Raw genomic sequence first — 23374 nt, 5'->3', positions numbered from 1 at the left:
ACCTATAGAAAGCCTTAGGGTTTTCCCTGATCCGATCCACCAATGACTTCTCGTGTCCTCTCCTTGCTCTTCTTAGCTCTCCCTTTAGATCCTTCCTGGCTAGCTGGTAGCTCTCAAGCGCCCTAACTGAGCCTTCACGTCTCATCCTGTCACCAAAGTGCTCACCTACATCTAAATCTAACACCTGGCCGGGTTCATTTCCCAGTACCAAATCCAATGTGGCATCGCCCCTGGTTGGCCTGTCTACATACTGTGTCAGAAAACCCTCCTGCACACACTGGACAAAAACTGACCCATCTAAAGTACTCGAACTATAGTATTTCCAGTCGATATTTGGAAAGTTAAAGTCCCCCATAACAACTACCCTGTTACTCTCACCCCTGTCGAGAATCATCTTCGCTATCCTTTCCTCTACATCTCTGGAACTATTCGGAGGTCTATAAAAGACTCCCAACAGGGTAACCTCACCTCTCCTGTTTCTAACCTCAGCCCATACTACCTCAGTAGACGAGTCCTCAAACGTCCTTTCTGTCGCTGTAATACTCTCCTTGATTAACAATGCCACACCCCCCCCTCTTTTACCATCTTCTCTGTTCTTACTGAAACATCTAAATCCCGGAATCTGCAACATCCATTCCTGCCCCTGCTCTACCCATGTCTCCGAAATGGCCACTACATTGAGATCCCAGGTACCAACCCATGCTGCAAGCTCACCCACCTTATTCCGGATGCTCCTGGCGTTGAAATAGACACACTTTAAACCAGGTTCTTGCTTGCCAGTGCCCTCTTGCTTCCTTGTAACCATATCCCTGACCTCACTACTCTCAACATCCTGTACACTGGCACTACAATTTGGGTTCCCATTCCCCTGCTGAATTGGTTTAAACCCCCCCGAAGAGCACTAGCAAACCTCCCCCCCAGGATATTGGTACCCCTCTGGTTCAGGTGAAGACCATCCTGTTTGTAGAGGTCCCACCTACCCCAGAAAGAGCCCCAATTATCCAGGAAACCAAATCCCTCCCTCCTGCACCATCCCTGCAGCCACGTGTTCAACTCCTCTCTCTCCCTATTCCTCGCTTCGCTATCACGTGGCACGGGCAACAACCCAGAGATAACAACTCTGTTTGTTCTCGCTCTAAGCTTCCACCCTAGCTCCCTAAATTTCTGTCTTAAATCCCCATCTCTCTTCCTACCTATGTCGTTGGTGCCTATGTGGACCACGACTTGGGGCTGCTCCCTCTCCCCATTAAGGATCCCAAAAACACGATCCGAGACATCACGAACCCTGGCACCTGGGAGGCAACATACCAACCGTGAGTCTCTCTCGTTCCCACAGAACCTCCTATCTGTTCCCCTAACTATGGAGTCCCCAATGACTAATATTCTGCTCCTCTTCCCCCTTCCCTTCTGAGCAACAGGGACAGACTCTGTGCCAGATACCTGTACCCCATTGCTTACCCCTGGTAAGTCGTCCCCCGCAACAGTATCCAAAACGGTATACCTGTTGTTGAGGGAAACAGCCACAGGGGATCCCTGCACTGCCTGCTGGTTCCCTCTCCTTCCCCTGACGGTAACCCATCTACCTACTTCTTTTACCTGAGGTGTGACTCTCATAATCCATTGATCCCGACCCTCTGCCGTCTGTGTGTTAGCCAATCATCAGTCCACGCCACCACATTATCCCCAATACCCTGAGCTCCTATTTTGTGAAATAACCATTTATGTGGCACCTTATCGAACACCTTCTGAAAATTCAAGTACACTACATCTTTGTCCACTCTGCTTGTTATATCCTCAAAGAACTCTAACAAATTTGTCAAAAATGATTTCCCTTTCATAAAACCATGTTGACTCTGTTTGATTGCATTATGTTTTTTGAAATGTCCTGCTATTTCTTCCTTAATAATAGACTCAAGCATTTTCCCAATGACAGATGTTAAGCTAACTGGTCTTTAGTTACCTGCTTTCTGTTTCCCTCCTTTCTTAAATAGGGGCATCACATCAGCGATTTTCCAATCCGCTGGTACCCTACCGGAATCCAGTGAGTTTTGGTATATTATGACCAATGCCTCCACTATCTCTGCAGCCACTTCTTTTAAAACCCTTGGATGCAGGCCATTAGGTCCTGGTGACTTGTCTGCCTTTAGTCCCATCAGTTTGTCCAGCACTTTTTCCCTCCTAATAGAGATTGTTACAAGTTCCTGCGTCCCATTTGCACCTTGTTCATCTATTATCGTTGGGATGTTTATAGTGTCCTCCACCATGAAGACCGATGCAAAATATTGGTTTAAATTATCTGCCATTTCCCTGTTCCCTGTTATTAATTCCCAGTCTCATCCTCTAAGGGACTTACTTTAGCTACTCTATTCCTTTATTTATACCTGGAGAAGCTCTTACTGTTCATTTTTATATTTCTTGCCAATTTACTCTCATAATCAATTTCCTCCCTCTTTATTAGTTTTTCAGTCATCTGCTGCTGGTTTCTAAAAAATTCCCAATCCTCTGGCCTACCACTAGCTTTCGCTGCTTTGTATGCCTTTGTTTTTGATTTGATACTCTCCCTAACTTCCTTTGTTATCCACGGGTGGTTCATCGTTCTCTTTGAGTCCTTCCTTCTGACCGGAATAAATGTTTGCTGAGTGTTATGAAATATCTGCTTAAAAGTCTGCCACTGCTCGTCTACTGACTTCCCCTTTAGTCTATTTTCCCAGTCCGCTTTAGACAACTCTTTCTTCATACTTCTGTAATTGCCCTTGTTTAAGTTTGAGACCCGAGTTGCTCACCCTCAAACGGAATTTGAAATGCTACAATGTTATGATCGCTTCCCGCTAGAGGATCCTTAACTAACCGATCTCTAATTAATCCGACCTCATTACACATTCTTCTTTGGCCTCCTTATCTCGAGAGACAATGGGTAAGCGCCTGGAGGTGCTCAGTGGTGTGTGGAGCAGCGCCCGGAGTGGCTAGAAAGGCCAATTCTAGAGTGACAGGCTCTTCCACAGGTGCTGCAGAAAAATTTGTTTGTCGGGGCTGTTACACAGTTGGCTCTCCCCTTGCGCTTCTGTCTTTTTCCTGCCAACTGCTAAGTCTCTTCAACTCGCCACACTTCAGCCCCGCCTTTACGGCTGCCCGCCAGCTCTGGCAAACGCTGGCAACTGACTCCCACGACTTGTGATCAATGTCGCAGGACTTCATGTCGCGTTTGCAGACATCTTTAAAGCGGAGACATGGACGGCCGGTGGGTCTGATACCAGTGGCGAGCTCGCTGTACAATGTGTCTTTGGGGATCCTGCCATCTTCCATGCGGCTCACATGGCCAAGCCATCTCAAGCGCCGCTGACTCAGTAGTGTGTATAAGCTGGGGATGTTGGCCGCCTTGAGGACCTCTGTGTTGGAGATACGGTCCTGCCACCCGATGCCAAGTATTCTCCGGAGGCAGCGAAGATGGAATGAATTGAGACGTCGCTTTTGGCTGACATACGTTGTCCAGACCTTGCTGCCATAGAGCAAAGAACAGCCAGGCGCTGCGCAAACGACTACTGGCAACACCGATGCAGTCATATTCAGCTGTCCTCAGACACCGGAAACTTTAGAGGAATGTATGATGGCATTAAGAGAGCTCTTGGGCCAACCATCAAGAAGATCGCCCCCCTCAAATCATTACACATTACCAAATCTAAAATAGCCTGTTCCCGGGTAGGTTCTGCATCGTATTGTTCTAAGAAACAATCCTTGATACACTCTACAAATTCATCTTCCATGTTACCCTTGCCAATTGGATTTGACCAGTCTATATGCAGATTAAAATCACCCATGATAATTGCAGTGCCCTTCTTACACACCTCCATTTTTTCCTGATTAATATTTTGTCCTTGTTGAAATGGAACGGGAGAATGGGGCAGAGAGGCAACTCCTCAGGGGCCTATAGATTGCCATCTTTAAAGGGACGGGGATCCTGGCCCGTGAAACTTTGATTGAAAAAGACCGTATTATCGCTAAGGGGGGAAAGACAAGGCCAAGGCGGGGCACCCCCCCCACTTTTTCACCCCGCGCCGGGAGACCCAGCTCCAGTACACCCCAAGGGTGGTGGCAGCGGAGACAATGAATGAATTCAAATAGAAATTGGATGGGCACTTGAGGGAAGTATACCTACAGGGCTACAGGAATGGAGCAGGGGAATGGGGCTGATAGGATTGCTCTATAGAGAGCCAACATAGACTCAATGAGTTGAATAGCCTCCTTTGTGCCTCAATGACTTTATGACTCTATGTTTGTCAACAAAGGTGACAATTCTGTGACCAAATTGACATATGCAGCCTTCTATTGTCCTCAGTTTATTAACTTGCAGGTATGAAGAACTCAACAGACAGCATGTTTGGAACAGAATTAAAGTGTTTGAGAAATATGGTAAATGATATTGTTTTCACACATTACATGTTGATTCTAGAGGTATGTAAATACAAGTTCTAAAATTCCACATGGGAAAAAATCCACTTTGCCTAACCACATGACTGCTTCTTAAATTCATCATAAAAAAGATGAAGAACTTTCTGCATTTAGACTTTCTGATCAAATAACAAAAAACTATAACCTTGTGAAGTTACTTTGGATGTGTCTTTCAGAATTAGAGGAAGGTTTCTAAGGTGACCAAGACTGGCTCGGTAGCACCACTACTGACCGAGCTCGCCGAGTCTTAAAGGACATATCTGCTAGACTGGGTCTGCGGCAGGTGGTGAGGGAACCAACAAGAGGGAAAAATATACATCTTCTCGTCCTCACCAATCTGCCTGCTCCAGATGCATCTGTCCATTACAGTATTGGTAGGAGTGACCATCACACAGTACTTGTGGAGACATTGAAGACGTCTTCACATTGAGGATACCCTCCATCGTGTTGTGTGGCACTACCACCGTGCTAAATGGGATAGATTTCAAAGATCTAACAATGCAAAACTGGGCATCCATGAGGTGCTGTGGGCCATCAGCAGCAGCAGAATTGTACTCAACCACAATCTGTAACCTCATGGTCCGGCATATCCTCCACTCTACCATTACCATCAAGCTGTGGAACCAACCCTGGTTCAAAGAAGAATGCAGGAGGGCATGCCAGGAGCAACACCAGGCATACATCAAAATGAGGTGCCAACCTGGTGAAGCTACAACCCAGGACTACTCGCATGCCAAACAGCCAATAAGCAGCATGCAATAGACAGAACTAATCGATCCCATAACCAATGGATCAGATCTAAGCTCTGCATTCCTGCCACGTCCAGTCATGAATAGTGGTGGACAATTAAACAACTAACTGGAGGAGGTGGCTCCACAAATATCCCCATCCTCAATAATGGGGGAGCCCAGCAGATCAGTACAAAAGATAAAGCAGAGGCATTTGCACCAATCTTCAGCTAGAAATGCTGAGTGGATGATCCATCTTGGCCTCCTGGCATCAACCTGGCACTATGGAAAACTGCCCAGGTATGGCCTGCACACAAAAAGCAGGATAAGTCCAACCCAGCCAATTACCACCCCATCAGTAACTCTCAATCATCAGTAAAGTGATGGAAGTTTGGGTTCCACCAGGGCCACTCAGCTCAAGAACTCATTGCAGCCTTGTTTCAAACATGAAGAAAAGAGCTGAACACAAGAGGTGAGAGTGAGAGCGACTGCCCTTGACATCAAGGCAGCATTTGACTGAATATGACATCGAGGAGCCCTAGCAAACTGAGGTCAATGGGAATCAGGGGGAAATCTCTGCTGGTTGGAGTCGTACCTAGCGCAAAGGAAGATGATTGTAGTTGGAGGTCAATCATCTGAGCTCCAGGACATCACTACAGGAATTCCTCAGGGTAGTGTCTCAGGCCCAACCATCTTCAACTGCTTCATCAATGACCTTCCTTCAATTGGAAGGTCAGAAGTGGAGATGTTCGCTGATGATTGCACAATGTTCAGCACCATTCACGACTCCTCAGATACTGAAGCAGTCCCTGTAGAAATGCAGCAAGACCTGGTCAATATCCAGGCTTGGGCTGATAAGTGGCAAATAACAATCATGGTACACAAGTGCCAGGCAATGGCCATCTCCAACAAGAGAGAATCTAACCATCTCACCTTGACATTCAATGGCATTATGATCACTGAATCCCCCACTATCAACATTCTGGGGCTTACCATTGACCAGAAACTGAACTGAAGTAGCCATATAAATACCATGGCTGCAAGAGCAGGTCAGAGGCTAGGAATCCTGCGGCGAGTAACTCACCTCCTGACTCCCCAAAGCCTGTCCACCATCTACAAGGCACAAGTCAGGAGTGTGATGGAATACTCTCCACTTGCCTGGATGGGTGCAGCTCCAACAACACTCAAGCAGCTCAACTTGATTGACACCCCATCCACAAACATTCACTCCCTCCACCACCGACGCACAGTGGCAGCAGTGTGTACCATCTACAAGATGCACTGCAGCAACGCACCAAGTCTCCTTCAACAGCACCTTCCAAACCTGCAACCTCTACCACCTAGAAGGACAAGGGCAGCAAATGCATGGGAACACCATCACCTGCAAGTTCCCCTCCAATCCAACCACCATCCTGACTTATAATTATATCGCCATTCCTTCACTATTGCTAGGTCAAAATCCTGGAACTCCCTACCAAACAGCACTGCAGGTGTACCTACCCCACATAGACTGCAGCGGTTCAAGAAGGCAGCTCACCACCACCTTCTCAAGGGCAATTGGGGATAGGCAATAAATGCTGTTCGAGCCAGCGATGCCCACATCCCATGAAAGAATTTTTAAAAATTGTGAGTGGCTAAATGATTCTGATAAAGTCGGTTTGATCTGATAAAAATTATTTCATCTTCAGTTACCATAAATTGTTATTCTATCTGAACTATAATTCAGCTTGAAAAGAATTGAAGGATATAATGATTTCATTGATGATCAGCAGCAAAAACATTTTTTTATTAATTCACAGGACATGGGCAACACTGGCAAGGCCAACATTTATTGCCCATCTTTAATTGTCCTTGAGCAATGGTGGAAAGTTTCCTTCTTGAACAGAACTGAGTGCCTTTTCAGAGAGCAGTTCAGAGTCAACCACATTGGGTCTGGAGTCACATGTCAGTTTGATAAGAATCGCACATTTCCTTTCCTGAAGGACATTAGTGAACCGGTGGTTTTTTTCAACAATCTGGTAGTTTCATAGTGACCATTACTGATATTAACGTTTATGAAAATCTGGATTATTTGAATTTAAATTATAGCAGAGCACTTCGAGAATAGTGGTAGAATCAGGCAGAGTTAGCATGGATTTACGAAAGGGAAATCATGCTTGACAAATCTACTAGAATTCTTCGAGGATGTAACTCGTAGAGTTGATGAGGGGGAGCCAGCGGATGTGGTTTATTTGGACTTTCAGAAGGCTTTCGACAAAGTCCCACATAAGAGATTAGCATGTAAAATTAAAGCGCATGGGATTGGGCTAGTGTATTGCGATGGATAGAAAATCAGTTGGTAGACAGGAAACAAAGAGTAGGGATGAATGGGTCTTTTTCCGAATGGCAGGCAGTGACTAGTCGGGTACCGCAGGGATCGGTGCTAGGACCCCAGCTATTCACAATATATATTCATGATTTAGATGAGAGAATTAAATGTAATATCTCCAAATTTGCAGATGACACAAAACTGGGTGGGAGGGTGAGTTGTGAGGAGGATGCAGAGAGGCCTCAGGGTGAATTGGACAAGTTGAGTGAGTGGGCTAATGCATGGCAGATACAGTATAATGTGGACAAATGTGAGGTTATCCACTTTGGTAGCAAAAACAGGAAGGCAGATTATTATCTGAATGGCTATAAACTGAGAGAGGGGAATATGCAGCGAAATGTGGGTGTTCTCGTACACCAGTCGCTGAAGGTAAGCATGCACGTGCAACAGGCAGTAAAAAAGGCAAATGGTATGTTGGCCTTCATAGCGAGAGGATTCGAGTACAGAAGCAGGGATGTCTTGCTGCAATTATACAGAGCCTTGGTGAGGCCACAGTTGGAATATTGTGTGCAGTTTTGGTCTCCTTATCTGAGGAAGGATGTTCTTGCTATAGAGGGGGTGCAGCGAAGGTTATCCAGACTGATTCCTGGGATGGCAGGACTGACGTATGAGGAGAGACTGAGTCAGTTAGGATTATATTCGCTGGAGTTCAGAAGAGTGAGGGAGGATCTCATAGAAACCTATAAAATTCTAACAGGACTTGCCAGTGTAGATGCAGGAAGGATGTTCCCGATGGTGGGGAGTCCAGAACCAGGAGTCAAAGTCTAAGGATACAGGGTAAACTTTTCAGGACTGAGATGAGGAGAAATTTCTTCACTCAGAGAGTGGTGAGCCTGTGGAATTCACTACCACAGAAAGCAGTTGAGGCCAAAACATTGTATGTTTTCAAGAAGGAGTTAGATATAGCTCTTGGGTCTAAAGGGATCAAAGAATATGGGGAGAAAGTGGGAACAGGTTACTGAGTTGGATGATCAGCCATGATCATAATGAATGGCGGAGCAGGCTCAAAGGGCCGAATGGCCTACTCCTGCTCCTATTTTCTATGTTTCTATGCTTCTATCCATGCCAAAATGTTACCCTCTTCCCATGAGCTTTTATTTTCTGCAAAACCTTTGATGTGGCACCTCATCAAATACCTTTTCCTATATCTGAAATTGTCTGATCTCTTTTATTCTTTTCATCTTTATTGACTGCATGTCTAAGAAGCTTGGCCCTTTAGCTTGTGATGGAAACCCCACCTGCCAAGAATGAGGCTTTTAATTTTTTCATTTGGAACATACCTTTTAAACTCTTACTGGACTAAAAACATGGCTGCACCTGTATTCTAAGAGACTATTGCCTGGAGAAGTCAATGGAACTGCTCCCTGATTCAATTAACCACATGGATTTTAATCAAAAGACACTGAGGGGGTGAAGGTCAGCATTCCGGCCCCCCCTACTGAGGATGTCTACTAAGGTTGAAAGAACCACAAAACTCACCACACAGATTGTTTCAGGAAAAAAGCTGGTCACATGACTGGCCTGCGGGCCCAGGTTTGGTTTGAATTGGGTTCATAGAGCAGTTGGAAGTCAGACTGCACTGAACTTGAAGGAAGATAGCATTTCCCTGTCTTGCTCTCTCTCTCTCCCTCTCATGCAAAGACAGGGACCTACAGAAGAAACGAAGCCTCAAGACAGAAAACCATCGAAACAAGTTTGAAAGAGTGCACTGGGCCCCAATGAGACGGCAAGATCAAACTGCAATCAAAGAGTTAACACCAAACTCAAAAGAAAGTAAAAGTAATCCAGCTATTGCTTCAAACCTTTCCCCTTGATCCTTTGTCCTTTTCTGTCTCTATCTGCATGTGTGTTTATTGCCTATGCATGCTGGCGTGATTGCGTCACACATTTTTAGTAGTTTTAACCAAATTAGAGTTTTAAGGTTAATAAACTTACATCTTTCTTGGTTAAATCTAAGAAAACCTGTCAGGTTGATTTCTTTGCCTTACAATTGGGGAACAGTGAACAAGGATTCACTGAGGGGAAGCTAAGAACACGGGGTTTTAAAAATTAAACCCTGTCACAGTCAAACCAGGAAAAGGCTGAGAGGGAACCCCTGGACCCTGTTCTCACCTGGTCATAACTGAAATTTGGGAGCTCGCATCTGGATTTGACCCACAGGCAAATGAGAAATTGGAATTGGGAAGTCAAATTGATCCCAATCAAAAAGAGAAAAGATTTCAATCCAGGTTTTCTTGTGGTTGTGTGTGCTGGAATACTGACATGTCTGCGACTGAAGCTAGTAACTTCCCAAGCCAGGGTGAAGTAACTTGGGATAAGTGAAAAGCACTGTCTATGGAAGAGCTGAGGAAAATGGTTGAGCAGTGTGGAATCACTGTACGTGGCAAGGCTAGGAAGTCTGAACTCCTAAGACTAGTAGCCAACCATTTTTCTCTTGAATCTGAAGAAGCAGAAACAGGGTTAGAAATAGACTCTGACTGGGTATCGCTAGCAAAGATACAATTGGAACAGAGGAAACTTGAATTAGAAGACAGGGAAAGAGAAAGGAGACAGGAGAAAGAAAAAGAGAGAGGAGAGAAAGAAAGCAAGACAGGAGAGAGAGAGAGAAAGAAACTTCCAGAAGGAACGTGAGGAATGAGAAAGAGAGAGAGACAGGAGAAAGAAAAAGAGAGGAGAGAGAAAGAGAAAAAGAAAGAACTTTGAGTTAACTAGGGGCGACAGAGTAACCTCAGTGAAAGCATGGCCAATATGGAGGATAGTAATTCAGGACTGGTTGCTGAATTGTTAACATTTACTCAACTGATCCCAAAGTTCAATGAGGGAGACGTCAAAGCATCTTTTGTATCTTTTGAAAAATTTGCAAGGCACTTAAAGTGGCTAGCTGAGACTTGGATTCTTCTGTTACAAAGCAAGTTAACAGGAAAAGCCCATGAGGTTTATTCCCTGTTGCCAGATGAGAGTTCATTCAATTATGAACTGAAAAAAAAATGCTATCCTCGGGGCATTTGAGCTAGTACCAGAAGCCTATCGCCAGAAATTGCAAACCTTCAAGAAGCAAGCTGATCAAACTTACCTGGAGTTTGAAAAAAGTAAGCAGCTAGCTTTTGACCAGTGGCTGAGAGCTCTTAAAGTGCAGCCCAGCTATGAAAATCTCAGAGAGGTAATTTTGCTCAAGGAATATAAAAACTCTCTCCCACTTTCCATAAAGACACATGTAGAGGAACAGAAAGCCTGGTAAGCCGCAATTCTGGCTGATGAGTTTCCTCTCATCTGTAAGTCGGTTCCCCGGGGGAAAGCCTTTCCTAGTCACTCCCACAAATCCAAAAAGGTCAAAGGGTGGAAAGGTAATAGAAGCCCAAGCAGTGCTGGGATGGAAAGAAAAGCAGGAGACACAGGGGCCCTCCTCCAGCCATAAAGGAAGGTGCTGTAAGTTGGAGTGAGACCCGGAGACTTGTGTGCTTCCATTGTAAGAGTGTACTGGGCCCCAACGAGATGGCAAGATTGAACTTCAATCAAAGACTTTATTTACATCAAACTCAAAAGACAGTACAAGTACTCCAGCTATTGCTTCAAACCTTTCCCCTTGATTCTTTCTCCTTTTCTGTCTCTATCTGCATGTGTGTTTATCACCTATGCATGCTAGTATGGTTGCATCTCGCATTTTTAGTAATTTTAACCAAATTAGAGTTTTAAGGTTAATAAACTTACACCTTACTTGTTTAAATCTAAGAAAACCTGTCTGGTTAATTGAGAGCAGTGAACAAGGATTCACTGAGGGGAGCTAAAAACACAGGGTTTTAAAAATTAAACCCTGTTACGGTCAAACCAGGAAAAGGTTGAGAGGGAACCTCTAGACCCCATTCTCACCTGGTCATTACAATCTTCATTTCTCAATTTTGGAAAAACTAGATTGTACAAAAATGTAATAATAAGATACTATAATTTAATCAGAGAACAATTTCAATATATAATAACAAAGAAAAAACATCCAACAAGTTTCAGAGATCTGGAATCATCATTTGAAGTAAGTATTTATCTTGCTTATTTGGAAATAATAACCAAAGAGGAGAGTAAGACATTTTACATTTTATTCCCAAGCAACTCACATAAAATCTTCTCTCTTCACAGCAGAAGGATGGTTTGACAGATAAGGACACATAAGGAAGAGAAAGCAGGACACAGAGATAATCCAAGAATGTTATGTGACCCATTCTTTCCACAAAGTGAATAATAGACCATCTGTATATTAAGGAAATAGAAGCCCTTCTAATGAATGTTGCTTTATCAGATTGGCAGCATTTCCATTTGTGAATAGTAGGCAAGGATACTGACAATGGTGGATAATGATTGCTATCCCTTTAGCTGTTTTTTTCACAATATATGGAATTAAATCAACATACCCAGGTTCCATAACAATGATTGAGTTAATTTTTGAACACAGGTGGGTATTACCTTCTGATGAGTGTGTGCCTGTTGCAAGTCAATGGGTCAAGTAGTCTTTTACATGAATAAACCAAAGATTGCAGGATCTCTAGGATAGAACCTTACTTCATTTGATGGAACAAATTCCTTCAGGTAAATTTTATCTTGTTAAGAAGGGGAAAGGATTCTCAACCAATTAAAATTAGTCTGGAAATGTATTTTTCCCCTATTATTTTGAATGGAGGGAATTTTAACCCAGAAAATGTGTGTGTTTGGGTCATCTGGGGGAGTTAAAGTCTTAAAATCAGATTCCCAACCCAATCCGTCTCCAACCCACCCACCTCCGGCTTTAAATGAGGCCAGAATGTTGGCAGGCAGTCAACCAACCCCAAGGATGCAGGATGGTGCTTTAAATATGATAATGAGGCTGCGTACTTCAGTCATTCAGCTTTTCAAATTTAACTCTGGTTGGCTTGGCTTCCTGAGCCCCAGGAAACCCGGCAACAACCTCCAGGTAAATGTTTGGCAATCCAGGAGGTGATTCCTTTACACCTCCCTTCTAGATTCTGTGTACCTGCCTGAGGAACCCCACAAAATCAGCCCAGGGCCCAGTCTACACTAGCTGTTAATGTTAGAGCGGTTCAGGGGATGCAGGATGCACAGAGGACCAACCTGGGACCAAAAGGGACCATGAAAATGCTTGTTTCTGGTGCTAGAGATAACAAGCTTACCAGGGTTGTGACTGAAGAGTTAGAAGCAGCTAAAGAAAAGTCCCAGGAGATTTTGGAGCAGGCGAATATAACCAAAGAGATGGACAGTGACAGTGAACTTATGAATAATAAATATGTACTTATGAAGTATGAACCTGAAACAGACACTTTCCTGTAAAACAAAATGGAGTTGAGAGGTCAGATGACCTTTCCTTTCCCGCCAATACACATGGAACTGCAAGAACCGCAAGCTAATTTTCATGTTTGGACAGGTCTTGGCGAAGTCATTAAAATTCAAATGACCTTTCTGGGCATATCTTTGAGAGGTCCATTGAAATGCAATCACCCTTCCTGTGGTAATGGCTGGATTTCTCAAACTAATTTAAAAAATAACTGCATTCACAATACTATTGCAGACTCTTAAACTTCAAACTTGAAATCCATAAAATGGGTGTGAGAAGGTTTATTTTGTCAAAATGGTATGTGGATGAGTGACACCCAGACTCCATTGTCTGACAATGGCCTAACCATCAGAAACTATATATAAGGACAATGGAAAGAAGTGATCTGGTCACTTGACAGAAACTAGGTTTCTGATAAGGAGTTTTATAAGGCACATTCTGAGCAGACAGGAAGACAGGAAAACATCTATGCCAACAAAGAGAAAAGACCCTGCCTAAGACCACCAGCTTTAAGCCATATGTAGGCAGAGATGTTTTCCTGTTGACAGAGCAAAAACCTTCACAAAGAGTGGAAATATGCACGCTGCGCCACTTGATGTTTTGTATGGTTTCGTCATCAAATCATGGGATGCTATTAGTACACAAACTGTCATCAAAAAATGCAGAACATCCAATTCAATGGATGGAGAGGAAGATGATTTGTTGTGGAGGGATGATTATGAAACTGAAAGCACCACATCTGATCCAGAGGGAGATCCTTACGATGATCCAATAGCCAATCTGGCTCAGAATGAATTTGATGGGTTTTAAAATACTTTGATTGCAGTTAAAGTATCTTTGTAGAATTAATTTATTCAATAAACCATGCCACATTAATTTAATATGATTTTAATATGATATAATATGATTTCAAAAAGGCGGCCACCCACACCCAAACCTGTGGATCACATTTTATACTTGGCATCTAAGTTGACCTCTGTTTTTGAAATGATATTTCTAGGCTTCAAAGGTTGACTTATGCGCTGCGATCCGCAGTAGTGTAAAAGTACAAGTTCTCGTTAGTTCAATAATTTCCAATTGACTACAGTCTGTGAGGAATTCAACAGTGTGCCCGATGGAGAAGCGTAAAATCATTGACAGCAACTTCTGTATTTCTGCATTTATCTGTGCATGTGTGGACTCCAGAAGTTGAAGTCAATTTCAAAAGAGTAATGATGGTGAATGTTGATAGCTTCTACATGATACAACCACAAAATCTGGGCCATTATTACTTTCGGATATATAATCAGCCATTGTGAGGTTTTCTCAGTATGCCAATGTAAATAGTCCCAGAATTTTTTGTCTGTGCGAAATATTCATAGACTAAGCAGTATGAATTATTTCAATCTGCATTAATCTTTGCTTTTTTTTGTCTTTTCTCCTTTAATATTTTAGAAGACCTTAATTAGAACAAACATATGCTCAATTGTTTCAATTCAAATTACAAATATTGGGACATTTCATGTTGCTTTTTGTTGATTCAATTAAATAGGCTTAATACATTATAAAATGTGTTTACTGTTATTTATTTCTTATGAAAAAAACTTACTTGAAATTACTATCAAGCATTTACATGCAAATTAAGTCTTGTAAAAACACTATAATTTCCAAAATGCTTTCCAAATTTAGTATGTTTGTTTAACATGATAATAAGCAAAGCTTCAGAAGAATGCATAATAATGTTATTTGCTGTGGGCTGAGGTTTTAAAAATTGTGCTAGAAATTTCATGCGGTGAAATGGACTGTTTGTAATGGTGAATGAGTGATGCCCACTACCGATGGCCTGGAAAGGTATTTACACCACAATTTCCTGAGTTAGCGCATTTGCATATCCATTGAGTGGGGTTGCTACAAAACCCAACTAAAGTGGGAGCAATATTCTGGGGTGCATGGCATGCTGCCTTTAAAAATGCAGTTTAGGTTGAAGATTGTAGCAGCAGGTAAATAAGGAACAGACTACAGCTCTCATGATGATAGAGAAGGAAATAACACCCTGTTTACCAGCTTCCAGACCATGGCAGCTTTGAAGAGGCTTCAGTCTCGCAGAACTTTCAGGATCTCATATCTGTCATTAAATCAACCATTCTGCTGATCAGTGGGGACACTGATGTGACACAAATGCGAGACTCAGGGAAATGGTAAAGATGAGTTTCTCGCAGGAAAGCAGCACCTGTCAGGTCTCCAGCTTTCCCCACAAAGCACCATACAATGGAACCTAGTCAACACCAAGTTAACCAGGAATATTCGACAAAGTAAAAGCAAAATACTGCAGATGCTGGAAATCTGAAATAAAAACAAGAAATACTGGGAACACTCAGCAGGTCTGGCAGCATCTGTGGAAAGAGAAGCAGAGTTAACGTTTCGGGTCAGTGACCCTTCTTCGGAACCCCGGTTCTGAAGAAGGGTCACTGACCCGAAACATTAACTCTGCTTCTCTTTCCACAGATGCTGCCAGACCTGCTGAGTGGTTCCAATATTCTACAAAGATTAGGCCAGCAGTGGTCCCTGCCAGGATCCAGCTGCCATAGGAAGAGAGGCACTTTAGATCCATGACTTTTTTACAGAACACGAGAAGCCAACCAGCTCTTGAGATACTGAACCTCATGATGCACCAATAAAAAACCCTAAAACAAATTCTAAAAAGGCACATTTGGCCACCAGCAGTAGCACAGTGTTAGAAAACAGTGGGTTGGCTTACGTTCACTTTGGACTTTGTTGTAATAAAATAGCATGGGCATCATGTCATTCTTTGTTATTCATTTTTTCAATTCAATTGTGGGATGTGGGCATCGCTGGCTGGGCCAGCATTTATTGCCCATCTCTAATTGCCCTTGAGAAGGTGGCAGTGAGCTGCCTTCTTGAACCGCTGCTGTCCAGGTCGGGTAGGTACACTGACAGTGCTGTTAGCAAGGGAGTTCCAGGATTTTGACCCAACGACAGTGAAGGAATGGCAATATAGTTCCAAGTCAGGATGGTGTGTGACTTGGAAGGGAACTTGCATGTGATGGTGTTCCCTTGCAAATACTGCCCTTGTCCTTCTAGTGGCAGAGGTTGAGGGTTTGGAAAGTGCTGTTGAAGAAGACTTGGTGAGTTTCTGCAGTGCATCTTGTAAATGGTACACATTGCTGCCACTGTGCGTCTGTGGCGGAGGGAGTGAATGTTGAAGGTGGTGGATGGGGTGTCAATTAAGCGGGCTGCTTTGTCCTGGATGGTGTCGAGCTTCTTGAATGTTGTTGGAACTGCACCCATCCAGGCAAGTGGAGAATATTCCATCACACACCTGACCTGTGCCTTGTAGATGGTGGACAGGGATTGGGAACACAGGAGGTGAGTTACTTGCTGCAGAATTCCCAGCCTCTGACCTGGTATTGTAGCCACAGCATTTGTGTGTCTGATCCAGTTCAGTTTCTGGTCAATGGTAACCCCCAGGATGTTGATAGTGGGGGGTTCAGTGATTGTAATGCCATTGAATGTCAAGGGGAGATGGTGAGCTTCTCTCTTGTTTGAGATGGTCATTGCCTGGCACTTAAATGGCACGAATGTTACTTGCCACTTCTCAGCCCAAGCCTTCAATATCTGAAGAGTCATGAATGGTGCTGAACATGGTGCAATCATCAGCGAACATCCCCACTTCTGACCTTATGATTGAAGGAAGGTCATTGATGAAGCAGCTGAAGATGGTTGGGCCTAGGACACTACCCTGAGGAACTCCTGCAGTGATGGCCTGGAGCTCAGATGATTGACCTCCAACAACCACAACCATCTTCCTTTGTGCTAGGTATGACTCCAACCAGCAGAGAGAATTCCCCCGATTCCCATTGACTCCTTGATGCCATACTTGGTCAAATGTTGCCTAGGTGTCAAGGGCAGTCACTCTCACCTCACCTCTGGAGTTCAGCTCTTTTGTCCATGTTTATACCAAGGCTGTGATGAGATTTGGAGCTGAGTGCCCCTAGTGGAACCCAAACTGAGCGTCACTGAGCAGGTTGCTGCTAAGCAAGTGCCGTTTGATAGCACTGTCGATGACACCTTTCATCACTTTGCTGATGATTGAGAGTAGACTGATAGGGCAGTAATTGGCTGGGTTGGAATTGTCCTGCTTTTTGCGTATAGGACATACCTGGGCAATTTGCCACATTGCTGGGTAGATGCCCGTGTTGTAGCTGTACTGGAACAGCTTGGCTCGGGCGTGGTTAGTTCCGGAGCACACGTTTTCAGTACTATTGCCGGAATGGTGTCAGGGCCCATAGCCTTTGCAGTATCCAGTGCCTTCAGCCATTTTTTTAATATCAGGTGGAGTGAATCAGATTGGTTGAAGACTGGCATCTGTGATGCTGGGGACTTCAGGAGGAGCCGGAGATGGATCATCCACTCGGCACATCTGGCTGAAGATGGATACAAATGCTTCAGTTTTGTCTATTGCACTGATGTACTGGGCTCCCCCATTGTTGAAGATGGGGATATTTGTGGAACCTCCTCCTCCTGTCAGCTGTTTAATTGTCCACTACCAGTCATGACTAGATGTGGCAGGACTGCAGAGCTTAGATCTGATCCGTTGGTTGTGGGATCGCTTAGCCCTGTCTATAGTATGCGGCTTCCGCTGTTTGGCACGCCAGTAGTCCTGTGTTGTAGCTTCACCAAGCTGGCACATCATTTTTCGGACTGCCTGATGCATGCCCTCCTGCACTCTTCATTGAACCAGGGTTGGTCCCCCAGCTTGATGGTAATGTTACAGTGCGGGATATGCTGGGCCATGAGGTTACAGATTGTGGTTGAATACAATTCTGCTGCTGCTGATGGCCCACAGCGCCTCATGGATGCCCAGTTTTGAGTTGCTAGATCTGTTCGAAGTCTATCCCATTTAGCACAGTGGTAATACTAATGGTGGGTACCCTCAATGTGTAGGCGGGACTTCATCTCCATAAGGACTGTGGGGTGGTCATTCCTAGAAAGAAAAATTGTTTCGTATTGTGTGCTTTGAAAATTCAATTCAAGAATCATTTAATGAAAGGGGATCACACCTTTAGAACTTGGCCAGTAGTGGTGCTACTGAGCCAGTCTTGGTGATGGATATTGAAGTCTCCAACCCAGAGTAATTCTGTGCCCTTGCTACCCTCACTGCTTCTTCTAATTGGTGTTCAACATGGAGAAGCACTGATTCAACAACCGAGGGTAGTGGTGGGGGGAGGTGGGGTGGGGGGGGTGGTGGCGGGGGAGGTGGTGGCAGTAGGTGTTAATCAGCAGGAGGTTTCCTTGCCCATGACCTGATGCCATGAGATATCATGGGGCCCGGAAGTCAATGTTGAGGACTCCCAGGGCGACTCCCTCCCTCCTGTGCTGCCACCTCTGGTGCGTTTGTCCTGCCAGTGGGACAGGACATACCCAGGGATGGTGATGGTGATGTCTGGGACATTTTCTGTAAGGTATGATTCCGTGAGTATGACTATGTCAGGCTGTTACTTGACTTGTCTGTGAGACAGCTCTCCCAATTTTGGCACAAGCCCCTGATGTTAGTAAGGAAGACTTTGCAGAGTCGACAGGGCTGGATTTGTTTTTATCATTTCCAGTGTCTAGGTCGATGCCGGGTGGTCCGTCCAGTTTCATTCCTTTTCTTAGACTTTGTAGCAGTTTGATACAACTGAGTGGCTTGCTCGGCCATTTCAGAGTCAACCACATTGCTGTTTGTCCGGGTTCACATGTCGGCCAGACCAGGTAAGGACAGCAGATTTCCTTCCCTAAAGGGCATTCATGAACCAGGTAGGTTTTTACAACAATCGATAATTGTTTCATGGTCACCACTAAACTAGCTTTTTTTTATTAATTGAATTCAAATTGCACCATCTGCCATGGTGGGATTTGAACCCCTGTCCCCAGAGCATTAGCCTAGGGCTCTCAATTACCAGTCTAGTGACTACTATACCACCTCCCCTCATTGAGTGTGAAGTCACACTGGAAAGGGTGCACTTATTTGGTGCTTATTTATTCAGTCAGGTGATGAGTATTGGCATGTTCTTGAGAGCAATAAAGTGTTGATGTATTCTTATGTCCTAGGATGGATACTAGGTTGAAGGTTTGTCTTTTACTTGAAGGCTGGGGAGATGGCAAAGCACTCGTGTTTGGTGCTTCTTGTAGCAGTCACTGAAGATTCTTCAGAGTGCAGCTCATCATGCTCTCCTCCATGTAAGTCGGCCTGCAAAGCAGTTACAGCTACCTCTCCAGCAATATCCAAATCCAGGGGGAGAAATTCATCTCTGGCACTGGCACGAGACATGTGGTATCGACTCAGCCGCCCAATAAACACAGATCCTGATATTCAGTTCCAACTCAGTCAATGGGATTAAACAGCACATGCTGCATGTAACTAATTTTTACCCCAAGATCTATTTGCTTGGCAAAGTTGTGCAGGGCACAGCAAGCAACAATCATGTTTGAGACACAAACTGGAGAATACTGCAGAGATATTACAGAGAGTGTATTGGTTACCTCCAATAAAATTCATGCTGGATGAAATGAGACAAAGAAGGACTGCCCCATCTAATGGTGTGGGGCATCATCCATAGAAAAAATTGGTACAACAAGCCTTACAAGGTAAACAAGGTGAATATTGGCATAAACACCCAGAGAACCCGAATGTGAATGTTTACGAAAATTGCAGACCTGAGGAAAATTAGGCTACCCTGACTTCCTATATTAAGTAGTGACCTCAAGTATACATAGCACAAAATGTTCCCTCATAACCTGTTCTTCTTTTATTGGTGCAATCCTGAGAGCATTCTTCTAGCCTTCAGACCTTGTGAAGCTTATCTTACTTGTCCATCCTGCAGCAGCAGCAGTAATGCAAGCCGAAACTCACAACCAAAATCTTAAAGATGTTTTGCATGCAAATTATTCGAACACAACCTAGGTGCATGATATATGACTAAGCTGCAAGACAAGCACTTGTCTGAAATGGTCTGTATCACTCATACCAACTGTAGCATGCATCAGTACAGCTATACACTACAGCTACAGCCACAGCCAAAAGATTATTAATAGTGCTGTAGAGTTTCTGCTTTGGGTCCAAAATTGTTCTACTTTTGAGAAGTGTTTTTTTAATCTCAGGTTTCAGCTCAAACTTATTTGCATATTGGTGAATGCAAAATCTGTCATAAACCAGCACAGTTGGGCAGCCTTTTATAATGTAATTTTTAAATTGCTTTAAAATATACTCCTTAATATATTTAAGAGTGGTAACTTGGTATAGTTTGATTCATACAGCTGAAAATGGAGTTATCATAGAAAATTAGCATTTTGATGAAATTTGCTAGTCCACCTGATTTTAAACAACTGAAAATGACTTTAAAAAACTGGACAGAACCATATGACAATAGCGATCACAACGTAATTTGGCTCAAGATAAAGACTGAAGAAGTCATAAGAAAGACAAAGGCTGAAGTAACCATTTTTGACTTTAGGGCATGAAAATGAGACCAGGGAAAATAAAGAGGAAAAATTTACTGACCAACAAAAGAATGTCTCTGACTCCTCCACCACCATCCCTGGGTATGTCCTGTTCCACCTGCAAGACAGACTCTCCAGAGGAGGTGGCACAGTGGTGTACAGCCGGGTGGAAGTGGCCCTGGGAGTCCATAACATTGACTCTAGACCTCATGAAGTCTTATGGCATCATGTCAAACATGGTCAAGGAAACCTCCTGTTAATTACCACCGACTGCCCTCCCTCAACTGATGAATCACTTGGAAGAAGCACTGAGGGAAGCACAGCACAGAATGTTATCTGGGTGAGGGAGCTCAATGTCCATCACCATGAGTGGCTCGTTGGCATCACTACTGACTGAGCTGGCCGAGTCCTGCAGGACATATCTGCCAGACTGGGCCTGCGCCAGGAGGTGAGAAAAGCAACAAAAGGGAAAATCCTATTTGACCTTGTTCTCACAAATCTACCTATCGCAGATACCTCTACCCATGACTGTATTGGTAAGAATGACCACCGCACAGCCCTTGTGGAACTGAAGTCCCGTCTTCACACTGAGGATACCCTCCATCGTGTTGTGTGGCCATAACATGCTAAATTAGATAGATTCAGAACAGTAAAACAAAAACAAAATACTGCAGATGCTGGAAATCTGAAACAAAAAGAGAAAATGCTGGAAATACTCAACGAGTCAGGCAGCATCTTTGGAAAGAAAAATAGAGTTAATGTTGTAGATCAGTGACCATTCATCAAAGCTGGTAAACGTTAGAAATGTAATAGGTTTTGAGCAAATAAAAGGGGGGAAGGGGGAAGAAGAACAAAAGGGAAGGTCTGTGATAGGGTGGAGAGCAGGACACTTTAAATGACAATAGGTTTCATGGTACAAAGTCAAGTAAAGAAACAAAAGGTGTGTCAGGATGAGGTGTAGATGTCAGGATAGCAGCCATCGGAACACAAGGTAAAGAGGTTAAGAAAGAAATGGGGGTGGGGAGAATAAACCAGCAAAAAAAAAACAAGAGAAAAAGAAAAAAATAGGGCAGAAGTTATGATCTAAAATTATTCAACTCAGTGTTCAGTCTGGAAGGCTATAAAATGCCCAGTTGAAAGATGAGGTTCTGTTCCTCGAGCTTGTGTTGAGCTTCATTGCAATGCTGCAGCAGGCCAAGCACAGAAAGGTCAGGGTGGGAGCAAAGTGAAGAATTGTAATGACAAACGACAGGAAGCTCAGGATCTCACCTGTGGACTGACAGAGGTGTTACGCAAAGTGATCACCCAGTCTGCATTTAGTTTTCCCAATGTAGCGGAGACGACATTGCGAGCAGTGAATACAGCATACTAAATTGAAGGAAATATGAGTAAATCTGTTTCACTTGGAAGGAGTGTTTGGGGCCTTGGACAGTAGAAAGGGAGGAGGTAAAAGGGCAAGTGTTGCATTCCTGTGTTTGCATGGGAAGGTGCCGTAGGAAAGGGGGGTGATGTTGCGGGTGAGTGAGGAGCGGACCAACATGTCATGGAGGCAACGGTCCCTTCGGAGTGCTGAAAAGGGAGGTGTAAGATGTGTTTGGTAGTGACATCACACTGGAGGTGGCGGAGCATGATCCACTGAATACGGAGGATGCTGGGGTGGAAATTGAGAACATGGGGTACCCTATCATGGTTCTGGGAGGGAGGGGAAGGGGTGAGAGCAGAAGTGTGCGAAATAGATCGATACGGTTGAGGGCTCTGTCAGCCATGGTGGGGGGGGAATCCTCAGTTGAGGAAAAATGAAAATATATCTGAAGCACTGTTATGGAAGGTTGCATATCTGAATAGATGCAATGGGAGACAGAGAAACTGGGAGAATGGAATCGAGTCCTTGCAGGAAGTGGGGTGTGAGTAAGTGTGGTCCAGATAGCTGTCTGAATCTGTGGGCTTATAGTGAATATTGGGTTGATAGCCTGTTTCCAGAAATGAAGGCAGATAAATAAAGAAAGGAAAGGGAAAAGTCAGAGATGGACCATGTGAAGGTGAGAGTAGGCTGGAAATTGGAAACAAACTCAATTAAATTTTCCAGTTCAGGACGAGAGCAGGAAGCAGCTCCAATACATTCAGCAATGTACTGGAAGAAGAGGTGAGGGAGGGGGCCTGAGAAGGACTGGAACATTCCACATATGTTCTACATATCCCCAAAAAGGCAGACGTGACTGGGACCCATGCAGGTACCTATAGCAACACTTTTTATTTGGAGGAAGTGAGTGGAGTTGAAGGAAAAATTGTTCAATGTAAGAACAAGTTCAGCCAGGTGGAGGAGGGTGGTGGTGGATGGGAACTGGATAGGCCTTCATACAAAGAAGAAGCAAAGAACTCTCAGACCATCCTGAAGGGGGATGGAGATGCAGAGGGATTGAATGCCCTTAGTGAATAGGAGATGGGCAGGGCCAGGAAACTGGAATCAAAGTGGCAGAGGGCATCGGAAGAGTCACAGATGTAGGTGGGATAAAACTGGGTAAGGAGGGTAAAAATAGAGTCTAGATAGGAAGTGAGGCAGTAACAGGCTGAAACAATGGGTCTAACGGGGCAGTCCTGTTTGTGGATTTTGGGAAGGAGGTAGAAGTGGGCTGTACAGGGTTGGGGAACTATGTGGTTGGAGGCTTTGGAGGGAAGATCTACAGAGGAGATGAGGTCAGTGACAGTTCTGGATATAACGGATTGATGTTTGGTAGTGGGATCATGGTCTGGGGGAGGTAGAAGGAAGTGTCAGAGAGTTGGCATTCAGCCTCTGTCAGGTAGCAGTCGGTACAACAGACAACAGCAGCACCACCCTTGTCAGCAGGTTTGATGATAATGTTTGGGTTGGACCTGAGAGACTGGAGTTCTGGAAGTTCAGAGGGAGATAGGTTAGAGCAAGTGAGGGGAGCAGAGAAATTGAAATGGCTAATGTCACACCAGCAGCTCTCAATGAAAAGATCAAGGGAGGGGTCTAGGTGCAAGAAGAGTATTGGAAACAAGTAAAAGGGTCCATTGAGC

Source organism: Heterodontus francisci, chromosome 5, assembly GCF_036365525.1.
Source record: "Heterodontus francisci isolate sHetFra1 chromosome 5, sHetFra1.hap1, whole genome shotgun sequence".
In the NCBI taxonomy this organism is placed as follows: Eukaryota; Metazoa; Chordata; class Chondrichthyes; order Heterodontiformes; family Heterodontidae; genus Heterodontus; species Heterodontus francisci.
The sequence above is the reverse complement of the archived record's forward strand: the minus strand, read 5'-3'. Positions refer to the sequence as shown.